At 40.1% G+C, this 12,748-nt stretch overlaps 1 protein-coding gene across 6 annotated transcripts in view; it reads left to right on the top strand.

Moving 5' to 3' along the window:
• The first annotated feature begins 3,233 nt into the window (after positions 1–3,233).
• The window catches only part of plekha6 (pleckstrin homology domain containing, family A member 6), a 208,910-nt gene continuing 199,395 nt past the window's right edge, over positions 3,234–12,748 (top strand). For 2 of the 6 annotated variants that reach the window (XM_037101582.1, XM_037101586.1), the window contains exon 1: positions 3,234–3,479. The gene's annotated coding sequence lies outside the window, so the exon portion shown is untranslated. The remainder of the gene's footprint in view (positions 3,480–12,748) is intronic. The other 4 variants (XM_037101584.1, XM_037101583.1, XM_037101581.1 and 1 more) reach the window with 3 other exon arrangements.

The following is a 12,748-nucleotide window of genomic DNA, read 5'->3' as shown; positions in this document are numbered from 1 at the left end:
AGGCACCTATCAGCTGCCCCCAGCAGAGGGCCTCCTTGCTTCTCTTTTGAATCCTTAGCCTCTCAACCTGCTCCTCAAACAGCACTTATTATTCTTACACTATCCTTTGGTAGTAAAACTTGAACCCATCAAACCTAGGGTTACTTCCAGAATGTTTGATACTTTCATAGTGCCATGCCATTTTTCTGACGGCCATTATTCTGAAATCCCAAAAGTCCCAAAACTCAATGTCTGGCTCCATGGCCTCTGACAACATTTACCATACTGTTGCTCTAACCCTAGATGACAAGGTTGTCTTTAAAACATTATCAAAACTTGTAGAGACTGTTAGCCAATCATGTGGGAACATTCCCTGCTAGCTGGGATACCATAAAGCATGGTGGTGGCAGCATCAGGCAGGCCCTGGAAGGCTTGTTAAGGTAAGATGAATACAGCAAAATTGTCATGCTTCATGTTTTATGTGTCTTTTGTGTTTTGGTTCATGTATTCTGTGTCTAATGTCTCTTGTCTTATGTTTTGATTTCTTGGTCCTTTTTATGTCTCCTCTAGTGTTGTGTCGGTTGCAAACGTGTTATTCGAACGAAATAATCTTTTAAGTGAACAAAGTTAACGGAATCACTTCATGAACTGATTTCGTTCCTTTCTCAGTTCAGTTGAGCTCAGCTGCGATCATGCCGGCCAGGAGTGGAACTGCCGCCACTCACTCAGAGAACTGTGAGGACGTGATTCACATCTGCGCTGTGATTCATTCATGATTCGCGAACCTACTGCACACAGAGAACTGTCACTGAGGACGTGATTCTCGTTCACGTACTGTGCTGAAAGTGGCGCTGTGTCACTCACTCACTCACTCAGGGCAGAGGAGATGATTCACGTTCAGTAACCGTACTGCTAAAATTAGCGCTGTGTTGCTAACATCCGTGTAGCATCATGTTGTCATTTTGATAAGTGATTTTACTGTGTACAGAGGACACTTTCACAGTGTAATAATTTTATTGCATGTATACCACTCAGAGCAGCGCTGCGTCTCCCGCGAATGATTGTGTACTATAGTCCGTGAACGCACTGTCCCTCAGTAAGTGAAGGTGAACCTCAGAGCTGAATCATGAACTGAATGACGGATTTGCTTATCAGCTTAGGGAGTTGGAGAGCACTGAACGATTCGGTGAATGAATCTTTTGAAAAAATCATTTTAATGAACGGATTCTAGAGATTCAGTACAGTAAAAACAACTGCCGTTCCCATCACTAGTCTCCTCAGTGTTCCCCGCCATGTCCTTTCCATTATGTTCGCTTCTCTGTATTTTCCCCTTCCTCCTTTCTTGTCTTTCTCCCCCTGTCTGTTCTTGCGCAAGTTCTTGCGCTAAATGAAAGCCACATATGTCCAATTTCTTCACATTAACTGGTACAGCAATCCAAACTTTGGTTATTTATCAATATTTATATACCACGTATGAGTCTCTATATCACAGTCATGGTTACCTTTTTGCTGTCACAAACTTTTATATCAGTCCACATTGTTTTGTAGCGAAATTCTTATTCAGATGTTCAAAAACGTGCATGGTTTGAAATAAAACAAATCTACTGGCATTTTCTTTTGATTATTTGTTTGCAAAAGTTCAAATGAAGCAATGCCTTCTGTGAATTTTGAGACTGAATTGAGTAGACCATCTGTGTGGTTGTTGGAAGTTGGAAGTTGACTGAGATTAAGCTAGCAAAAAAATGAATTGAGGCATCAAGCGACACAAGGGGGGAGCGGAGAAAAGAGAGAGAAATCTCAGAGAGCACTGTTGGCTGATGGTGAAAATGCGGCAAACTGACTGATTTGTTTTTAAAATCAAGTGCAACTTCAGCTAGCACTAGTGCTAATACTGCTAGCACTAATGTAAGCAACACAGTTGAGTCAGAACACCAGGGAGAAAGACAGAACAGTGAGGAATATGAGCAAGAGGAGGATGAAGAGGTAGACATGGATAACTGTGTGACAGTAAGACATGTTTTTATTATGAAGCGGCTGGCTCTGATGATTTATTAATTTGTTTTATGCGTTGGGGTTGTGCATTGTTCTGATGCAGTTGTTTATTGAATGGGAGTTCACCATCACTAGGGCTATCAGCAGTGGGTTTTCTTTACGTGCTCAAAATTTGCACCCCACCACCTCCCGTGGACCGCTGGTGGGTGAAAATGCCAGGGCTGTTTTTTGTTCCCTGTTAGTCACTGGGTCCATCCTTTAGTTTTCCCCCTTAAACCTCCCTAACAATAATATAGGGAAATCCTGGAGGAGAACCTGATTCGGTGTAACAGAACTATGACTTGGGACAAGATTTATTTTCCAGCAAGACAATGACCAGCAATGACAGTAACTATGATTGGTTTAAAGACAAAAGGGTCAATGTTCTGAAGGGGGGAGAGTCAAAGCCCAGACAATCCAATCTGATACAGAATTTGTGGCCGGACATGAAATGGACTGTTCATGCTTGATCCCTGTGCAACCTGATAGAGCTTGAGCAGTTTTGCAAAGAATAATGCATTAAAATATCAGTGTCCAGATGTCTGAAGCCTGATTGAGACCGATCCACACATACTCAGTGCTGTGACTGAGGCCAAAGATGCATCTATTAATACTCTCTATTTTTTTTTTTTTTTGTATTAATTGACATTACTTTGTAGAAATCTGGTTTCTCTTTGATATTAAAGATCTTTTTTTGTATTTTCTTTTGGTTTGTATATTTTTGTATATTGGCCATGATTCCATTTTAAAAGCAATAAAATGGGAAATTAAGGGGATTGATAATTTTTTAGATTATATTTCACTTAAGTTGCCTGCCTGTTTGACTGCATTTAGGGCCTCATCTCTTATGCATCCTGATGCATTTTTTCTGTGTGTTATTTTCATGATCATGTAAATCAGAGCAGGTTTAATATTAAGTGTTTTTTTTCTTAATGTCTGTAGGCAGGATCCCTTCCTTGTCTCTATGGGCTTTCTTCTTTTGTCTCACTCTCTCCACAATTGCCATTGTTAATGTTGGATATTCTGCTCAGGGAGGGATCATCCTCCCAGCCCCCTCTCTGTGTCTCTGTCACAATAATGAAAAGAGAGTACTGAGCAGCACTGTGACGTCACTCCCCTCCACCCATTCAATCTTTTCCTCTCTGCCTCTTTCTGTCCTTGCTTTTATCTCCTCTGCGTGTTCTGTGACTGAAGGTGGTCATGTGATGTTATAATACCTAGGGATTTTCTGTCAGGCATTTTCTGTAGGCTCCCTTCCTATCTTAAGAGAGATTGCTTGATGTTGTCCTGCATCTAATTGCTTGTGCAGCTCTCCTTTTAGAAGGATTTATTTTTAGTAATAGTGATATTTACCATGGCTCTGACTGACGGTTGGATGGTGTGTTAGAATACAAACACATTGGAATATACGTGCAGTGGGTACATCAGTGGACAGCAGCAGGGTCGGGCAGCATTTGTACATGTGACTGGTAAGTAACATGCTTGGTGTCATTATTGTTTGGTGTAAAGGTGTATTGTATTCATAATAAAACTGAAGCATATACAGGATATTTCTATAGAAACACAGAATAGTTGATCCCGGTTGAGTGTGTCTGTGTCTGTGTGTGTTCCGGGAATACATTTATCTATTCACTGTTTTACTCTCTACTCCAACTGAACACCCCCTCTGTTCAGTATGCTTTGACAACAATTTAGCACATGTCTTATTCTTATGTCTATCACATGGTTATGAATGTGCTGGCTGAAATACATTTGCACCTGAGTAATTTAGAGGGTTTGTGCATTTTGTGCATCTTTTCAGGTCACAACCTCTTGGCTATGTTTAATTTGTATTAAATATTTGCTTCAGTTATTTGTATTTTGTTCATTTGTGCTTCATTGGGCAGGATATAGTGAGCAACAGGACACAGATTAGACTAATATGATTTAAGATGCCACTCTAGTTTTTCTGTAATACCCAGAAGAGTAGTACAGCAGCTACTATTGTGTTTGTGATGAATCTGAAGAATATACATTGTATTCCAGTAGAAACACAGAATGGTTTCTCCAGGTTGAGTGTGTGTGTGTGTGTATTTGTGTCCCAGGAATACATTAATCTACTCACTGGTTTACCCTCTGCTCCGATTGAACACCCCTCTGTTTGGTGCATTTTGACAACAATTTATCAGTTACTTTATGCAGTTATTAATTATATGATATTTAATGTGCTAGCTGAAATGATGGCAATGATGTGTACCAGAGTTTTTTTTTTTTTTTTTTTTTTACAGGATTTGTGCATTATGGAATCTTTTCAAGGTTTAAGCCTCTTGGCTATATTTAGACTGTATTTAATATTTCCTACGGTTATTTCTAATTTGTGCATTTTTTCTTTATTGGACAAGATAGAGTGAGCAACAGTACACAGATTAGACCTCAGATAAGGTTTAAGGTGCATCTTTTTTGACAGCTCCTACAGGCTTCCCAGTGACCTCACTGAATGCTGGCCATACTGACTATGGTTGGGTTTAGCTGGCATTCTCTTTTTGTGTCGCTAACTACGCACTGAGCTCAAAGTCTGTATAGTACATGGGGATCAAAAAACAGATTCAGACAAAAAAAAAATCACCAAAATACTTGTGGTGATGTTATCATTTAATGTCCGTCACAGTTTAATTAAACAGCAACATGCAAAACTCTTCTCTTCTTCCTCAAATCAATTAAAAACAGATGTTTACATTGTCAAAGAAAGAAAAACATAATACATAGAGATACAGTCATATATATATTGGCTCAGCGTGATAAATATGTGTGTGTGACTGGCACCGGCTGTTGTGTCCGCACATATGACTTTCTCCATGACTCTGGCAACATTCCATGCACACTTGTTATTTGTTTTCAAAAGTGGAAGTACCTACATACATATTGGTGTTTGTAAGAGTACACTGTTAGTACTGTTGGAATTGATGGTAGGGTAGGTTTGGTTATTAGAAATTAATTATTATTGAAAGTTTTAATCACTAAAATGTAATAAATACAAATGAATAATAAATTAATTTAATTAAACAGGGCACCACCCTGGAATCAGTGACCAATAACCAGACCAAAACAATCTCAAATGAAGGGTTCCCTTTAAATGAAAATATTTAGAATTAAAGGAACACTGAAGGAAATGAATCTGAGGACTAACCATTACAACCGGCACCAACCACACAGCATATGCACAAAATAATCACAGACAACTGCTCTGTGCAATACAAAAGAATGTCTTAATGATAGCAAATTGATCAGTGCAGGTGGTGGGAGAGAGCAGGATGATGGACAAGCTGTCATTGCTGCTGGTGCAGGAGTCCCGCCCCCTGCAGGACACTATCTCAGCACTGGGCAGCTCCTTCAGCAAAAGATTAATACACCACCAAGGAGAGGTATCGCAGGTTCTTCCTCTCTGCTGCTGTCAGACTGTACAACCAGCACTGCTCCCAATGACCTCACTCTGCACTGTGCAGTACAACTGCACATAACTGATTTCTCATTTTTGGTTTGCACTATCTGGTCAATTTTTTTAATACCCATATTTCATATTTGTAAATGAAAATTTACTGCCACACTGTTTATAATTACGTGTTTATTTTGTACAATATTATGTTTAAATGTATATATGAGTCTAATCTGTTTCTTACCTTTTTAATTGTATTCTTTATTTTTAGGGCCCGAGCAGGGAACTTACAAGGTCCCTATTTTTTTTCCGAATGATTATATGTTTTTGTGTTTTTTCGTTGCCACACTGTCAACACAAAACAATTTTTGGCAAATAACTCCCACGTAATATGTCGTGCAATTTTATAACTTGTCACGTGTTCCCTGAATTCAGCTGAATTGTGTGGTGTATGCCACGCCCACGGTCACGGTAATAACAAAAAATGAAAAACATACTTTTTCAAACTCCTCATAAGCAATTTCACCGATTTGCACCCAACTTTACATGTAGCATCAGTGGACCCTCTAGACAAAAAAAATATCAAAAGAATTTTGATATTCCAAAGAATACTCAAGTTATTAAAAAACAACTTCCTGTATATTTTGGTCAAAACACGAAGTGTTGCATATCTTGACAAAATAACATCCAATTACCACAACACCTTTGTAAGAGCCATATTGAGAAAAGTATTTTGTTTAAATTATTATTTTGTTAGAATACTATTATGAGATACAAAAATTTGTGTCTTCATGAAGGAAGACATATCATTTCATTATTGTGTAGGATATGTGTTTAACCACTCCGGGGAATGTGCCTAATATATAGTCACATGACAAGTGCAGTCTCTCTTCTAGACGGTCGGGTGGAGGTGATACAGTTTTCTGACCGACTTGCCAGTTAAGACCTCGACCATTGTAGAACTACAGAGCTTTATTTAACAGTGTTCTATTTTGTATTTGATCTATTTCATCAGTAAACATTTTTAAATGAAGATTTTTGAGTTTGAGGATTTTTGAGTCAGACTGGTTGCTATTCACCCGCTTCATTGGTGGCATGCAGAGCTAAAAGGAGCGGCCACTACAACCTTCGCTAATTGTGTTCCATGTCCCAGTGAGGGTTTGTACAAAATTCGGTGCAAATCGGCAAATAGGTGGCGCTTTCATTGCTAAATGATGTAAGAACAGCTTCACCGTCTTTTCATTGTACATTCAGGCCTCTATACCAGAGGGCAGTCCTGCCTTGCTAATTGATACAAACCTCTGTTGAAGAGTCTGTAGGGTCAAACAGTGTAGTCCTCTCATTATTTGTTCTTTATGTAGATTGCAGGGAGTTCTTCTGACTTCAGCATACATTATTTAATACCGGTGGCAGCAGGCCACCAAATTTATAAAGGAACAATTTATTCAACATAAGGTGTTGCATGAACAAGCTCCGGCGCACAGGGACTGCGATGGCCCGTTCATAGCTGCTTGCAGCTTTAATTTACTATTGTTATCATTTATTGTAACATTTCTGTCCTTTGGCTACTGTGGCAAACAAATTTCTCCATTTGTAGGACAATAAAGGAATTCTGATCCTGATCAATAATCAACAATGCTTCATCAACAAAAATATATCATTCAAGTACAGTACCTGAACTATAAAACTAAAAACTGACAGCAAAAAAGACTCAGCGGTCCACAAACTCACAAACAATGTAGCTAAAAAGCATACAATACATGCTAATATCTGGTATCTGCACAGACACTAATCAAGCCTCACTTGTAGTGTGTGTCTTCTTTAATCCAGCTTCCTGGAGTAAGGCCCTCAGACAACTGCGCATGGGAGAAAACTGTGACAATTGACGCCCTCTAATAGACATTAGGGCCAGTGCACTTTCCTTTTGTTTACCAATCTTTGAGAGTGTAAATAGGTTGCATTTAGGCTTTGGTCTACACACAGGCCACTCTATTGTTGGAACCATGTGGTGATGGTCCCAGCAGTACAAATGTTAGTGCTGCAATCCCTGAGTACTTACGCTGGGTTGAGTAAGTACATGCAGGTTGTAATCTAAAGTGTTACCGGTTTCTTTAGTGAAACTTTAAATATTAACTGTGTGGGAAATGTTTTATTGGAGAATTTCTCCAAGAATTTCTTCTTAAAGTACGTATTCTCAGAAAAATCCATTTTTGAGTTTTTGTAATGTGGCCAATACTTTTGAATATATATATATCTGTGTGTGTGTATGTATGTATGTATAAAGGGCTGTAACGATACACCAAAATCACGATTTGATTACTAACCTTGATTTATTTATTTTTTTGGTTTAATTAAACATTTTATTTATTTAGCATCTCAATAAATGATGTATATGATAATTGTCCGATAGTATCAGAGGTGAGTATTGTTGAGGGCGTGTCTATCTGATGGTCTGCTAACTGCACAGATCCCTCACTCAACTCAATACAGAGAAATGTCCCACAAAGCAGCGTTACAGAATCAAACGAAGGTAACGTAGTAAGTGAAACTGTAACTGTCTTTGGCAACAAGGAAAAATACTGCAGCTGTACGTGGATAAGCGTCCTTCCTCCCGCCCAATTCTACCCAATAAACAGCGTCTGTCACCGCCAAAAGAAATTTAACTCACCGAGTGTTTATGATGAAAAAAAAAAACTGTGACAGTCAGCCCTCTGGACCGAGACTTCAGTGAACTTTACCCCGGAAGACAGCCTCCATCAGGTTTTGATTGACAGGGGAGACACTGAGGAAACCCCTTGAAAACACACATGTCATCATCATGACGTGTACTGTCGTGTCTCTTTATGGGGCCGCAGCGCTGGCTTTCTGTGTGAATAATGCAACGGTTCGTTTTTACAGTGGTGTTTCGCTCTGTGTGAACGAACAATGGCGGAGAATTGGCGAACAACCGCTGCGGTGTTAATGTGGTGTTACTTACAGCTCATAGGGCTGGATCTGGACTGGAAGTTGTGTCATGATTCTGCCTTTTCACAGTGATCAGAGTGTTGCGATTTCAGCTTCGATTGTAGAGACCATCACTGTACTGGAAGTGGATGGTAGTCAGACAGTGGTAAAGTAAGGGACAAATGTGGATCAGGGTGAAGTTGGTTTGGCTGTACAGGCATTTCTTCATGATCTTAGCCATTTGAGTGGGAATGCACATAGAAAGGGATGTGACCTCACAAGACACCACGGTTTCATCTTGGTCTAGTGTTATTTCTATCATGTCTCATGTTGGTGAAATCCACTGAGGTTTTTATGTGGTGTTGAGTGTTACCAACCAAAAGAGCTGGGATGCTGGTGCTATAGACACATAGGATGGCTTCTCTGGGGTAAAGTCTGCAATATAATGGCCTGTCAATGGCTTTGTCCTTTTCCAGTTTTTGTAGATATTCTTTAACCTTCTTCTTGTACCTATTGGTTGGATCTTGCCTCAGGGTCTCATAGGTATGGGTATCACGAAGCAGTGACTTAGATGCGGTAGTCTGCTGTGTTTTGTTAGACCCCCAGTTTGCCCCTGTCCAGGAGGAATTGGACCAGCTCTCCATTATAAAGGGTTGGATCCCTAAACCTACAAGAGGTTGTTTAAAAGTGGGAATTTAAATAGGGATTTCTTTAGCTGGTAGTGAAGAGACTCACCTACCTTCTCACTGTCTGAGTCTAAATGTCTACCCTGCTTCCTCTGGTTTGGTACCTGACACGAATAGCCCTTGAGTCAGTGGCCACCAGCCACTCCCATTAATGGCAGCGCTCCTCTGTGCACTTGGTATGGTGCTAGGTTGGACTTTAGGGGCTTTTGGTAAACCCTAAGGGACTGTTCAGATTTGGCAGGCTAAAGTAAGCTTTAAGAAACATTAAGATATTTTGCACACTTAGCACCTAACTTTTTACTTACATCAAGGAGATGTAAAATCAATGCCCACAACTTTAATTTTGACTATATAATGTTGGTTTATTGCATAGACTTTAGCAAGGGCAAAGCATACAGTTCAGTACTTATTTCATTTACTATCAATCATTATCAAAAAACCTTATTGATAAAATCACAATACTGTAAATAACAAATTAATCTAAAAGAGCTGAGGCCTGGTTAGAAATACTTAAATATAGGTGAGATGGAGAGGGTCAGGTCGTTCAATGGCTTGCCTTTCCCTTCCTGCTGAAAGTCCAAGTCCTTGAAGCAAATCATGACCCCACCTGAGGTATCTCAATTTCCCCAAAGTCCAAACTTCATGCCAGCAGAGTGGAGTGCGAAAGTACTCCAATATCCAGATTGTAATCTGCAGCATGGTGGCAAAAATGGTTAATCTGTTGTGCTCTTAATTCCTTGGTCTGTTTCTGCTGAAGTTTTCTTGAAGTCCTTTCTGTGATGTTTAGGCTGTTCACATACTCTGTCTCATGTGTTGCTTCATGGCTGGAGGGAGTGGAAGAGCACTCTTTAGTCCATGCTTCTTGGTTTATATACTCTCTGGCTTTGGGCAGTGTCTTGGTTCATGCCCTTATTAGGACATTTTCCCGCTATCTCCCCATTCAATGTCTAATAATCCCTTGATGGCGGCTAACGATTTTGTAACGATCTGACCTTTCCGTGACTGTGACCAAGGTGTGATACTTCCTCTTGTCAACCGAACAGTCTCGCCACATTTTCTCTTGGCCTCAGCTCAGCACAGCTTCTCTATTGATTCTCGATTTCCTTCATTAAGCTCCTAAACTTCAATGCATCCATTTCAATCATGGCTAAACATTACACATTCTCTCCTCTAAGTACAGCTGTGATGAAATCTACTACTAGTATTTATTCTTGAGCTACTGCAAAGTTCAGTCTTTTGGCAAATACATGCTTCTCACGTTTGGTGAGTTCTCTGTTTGACACGTTTTTGGATAAGAGAGCAGCACTGCTGGACAGCTGGAGTTGCAAGACCAAAGAGTCCCCGTGATAATTACGTAATCATATGTGACCACTGTTATAAGTATGTGTTATAAACACAACAACAGGAAGTGTTCCCAACCAAGGGATTAGAAGAAGTGCTTGGATTTGTCTGTTTATTGAGATTTTTGTGCTGGCGTCAACCATGACTGTTTTATTCAGAAACTGCGAGAAACTGACTTGATGTTATGTTGTTGTTTCATTGTGTGACTTCCTATCTGCTCTGTGCTGAATCCGGCTGAACTGTTGCACCATGCAAACACATAGACTAGAGTGAAACCTATCAGCTCTGCTGCTGTGGCGGAGCTTTGATGGTGCAGACATGGTTCTGGTGGAATTCTGGGGTTAGGAATTATCCCATGTTACCTGCATCCCAAATTGAAGTGCAGGTGGTACCTGTAATTAGCCAGCTTCCTGGATCTTCATTCATATTCCTGTGTCAGTTGAAGGCCATTCCTCCCAAAATGGTAAGCAACATTTTTACAAAGGTTCCAATCATGGAAATCCAGGTCATGGTAATTCTAAGTGCAGTATTGTATTGCTTTACAGGATTTGTCGCTGGCTTTCATTCACTCACAAAAGTGAATTTCACCGCAATCATGTACAGGTAAAATATAACTATCGTATATGTATTGTAAATCTGCTGTAAACTGACAAATAGCACTTTTGCATTAGACTGACTTATCCAAAACGAAAAGATAATCACATGATGTACATTTTTAACTTCTACAATAAAAAAAAGAAAAGAAATAATTTGGTTTGGAATTTTAATCTTATGTACACTGATCAGGCATAACATTATGACCACCTGGATTATATTGTGTTGGTCCCCCTTTTGCTGCCAAAACAGCCCTGGCTTATCAAGGCATGGAGTCAGCTAGACCCCTGAAGCAGCATCTGACAGTATCTAGTACCAAAATGTTAGCAGCAGAGGCAGAAGCAAGGTGGGACCTCCATGGATTGGACTTGTTCGTCCAGCACATCACATAGCTGCTCGATTGGATTGAGATCTGGGGAAATTGGAGGCCTAGTCAACACCTCAAACTCGTTGCTGTGCTCCTCAAACCATTCCTGAACCATTTTTGCTCTGTAGAAAGTTACATTATCCTGCTGAAAGAAACCACAGCCATCAGGGAATATTGATCCATGAAAGGGTGTACATGGTCTGCAACAATGCTTAGGTAGGTGGTATGCATCACAGTAACTTCCACATAGATGGCAGGTTTCCCAGCAGAACTGGTGCCATGTTTTCCCCAAGTAAGTGACAGACAGACCCAGCCATCCACGTGATGTGAAAGAAAACGTGATCCATCAGACCAGACAACTTTCCACTGTGTATTCTGACACCTTTCTATCAGGGTTAGAACCAGCATTAACTTCTTCAGCAATTTGAGCATCAGTAACTCATCTTTTAGATAGGCCCATTCGGGCCAGCCTTTCCTTCCCACATGTATCAGTGAGCCTTGGCTGCCCATGACCCTGTTGCTGGTTCACCACTGTTCCTTCCTTGACCAATTTTGATAGATACTGACCACCGCAGACCAGGAGCACCCAACAAGAGCTGCAGTTTTGGAGATGCTCTGACCCAGTCATGTAGCCATCACAATTTGGCCCTCACTCAGATCCATATGCTTGCCAATTTTTCCTGCTTCTAACACATCAACTTTGAGGACAACATATTCATTTGCCGCCTAATATATCACATCAATTAACAGGTGTCATGATGAAGAGATAATCAGTGTTATTCATTTCACCTGCCTGATTAGTGTACATTTCAACAGCCAGTATGAACATAAGTAATGCACTGTACTGCACATTTGGACAAGAAAACAGAGGAGAGGGAGAGGTTGAAAGCTGCCCTATAAACTGACAAAACTTTTAGGGGGAATCTCATCTATATTAACTCTCTGAAGTCTTTCTGCACTAGTTCTGTTCAGGCGACCTTGTGCATGTACATGAGATTTGAAATACAAATCAGCTTTGATCAACTGCTATCGCTGCCTTTATCTTTAGAAGTCATGACTTAGGATTTACACTAAAACAAGTTCCCACACATTTTTTCAACTGCATAAATATCATGAGTAAATGTTAGAAATATAGAAAACAAGCACAGATGAGAGCAAAAGACTAAAAGATTATCCTGTGAATGTGTCTGCATGCCTTTTGGCTGAGTACTATGCTGAATGCCACATGGCAGTGTTAGACTAATCCAAGCCGATTCCAATCCAATCCTCCCAGCACAGTTAAGAGGCAAAGCAGGATTGAGACAGCTTTGAGTCAAGCCTTCAAACCCACTCCGTCATTAGTGACATGCATCCAGTACATCTATTTGTATGTATTTTATTTTTTTAAAAGAAAAA

Source organism: Acanthopagrus latus, chromosome 6, assembly GCF_904848185.1.
Source record: "Acanthopagrus latus isolate v.2019 chromosome 6, fAcaLat1.1, whole genome shotgun sequence".
Taxonomy (NCBI): domain Eukaryota; kingdom Metazoa; phylum Chordata; class Actinopteri; order Spariformes; family Sparidae; genus Acanthopagrus; species Acanthopagrus latus.
This window is presented reverse-complemented; position numbering and strand designations above follow the sequence as displayed.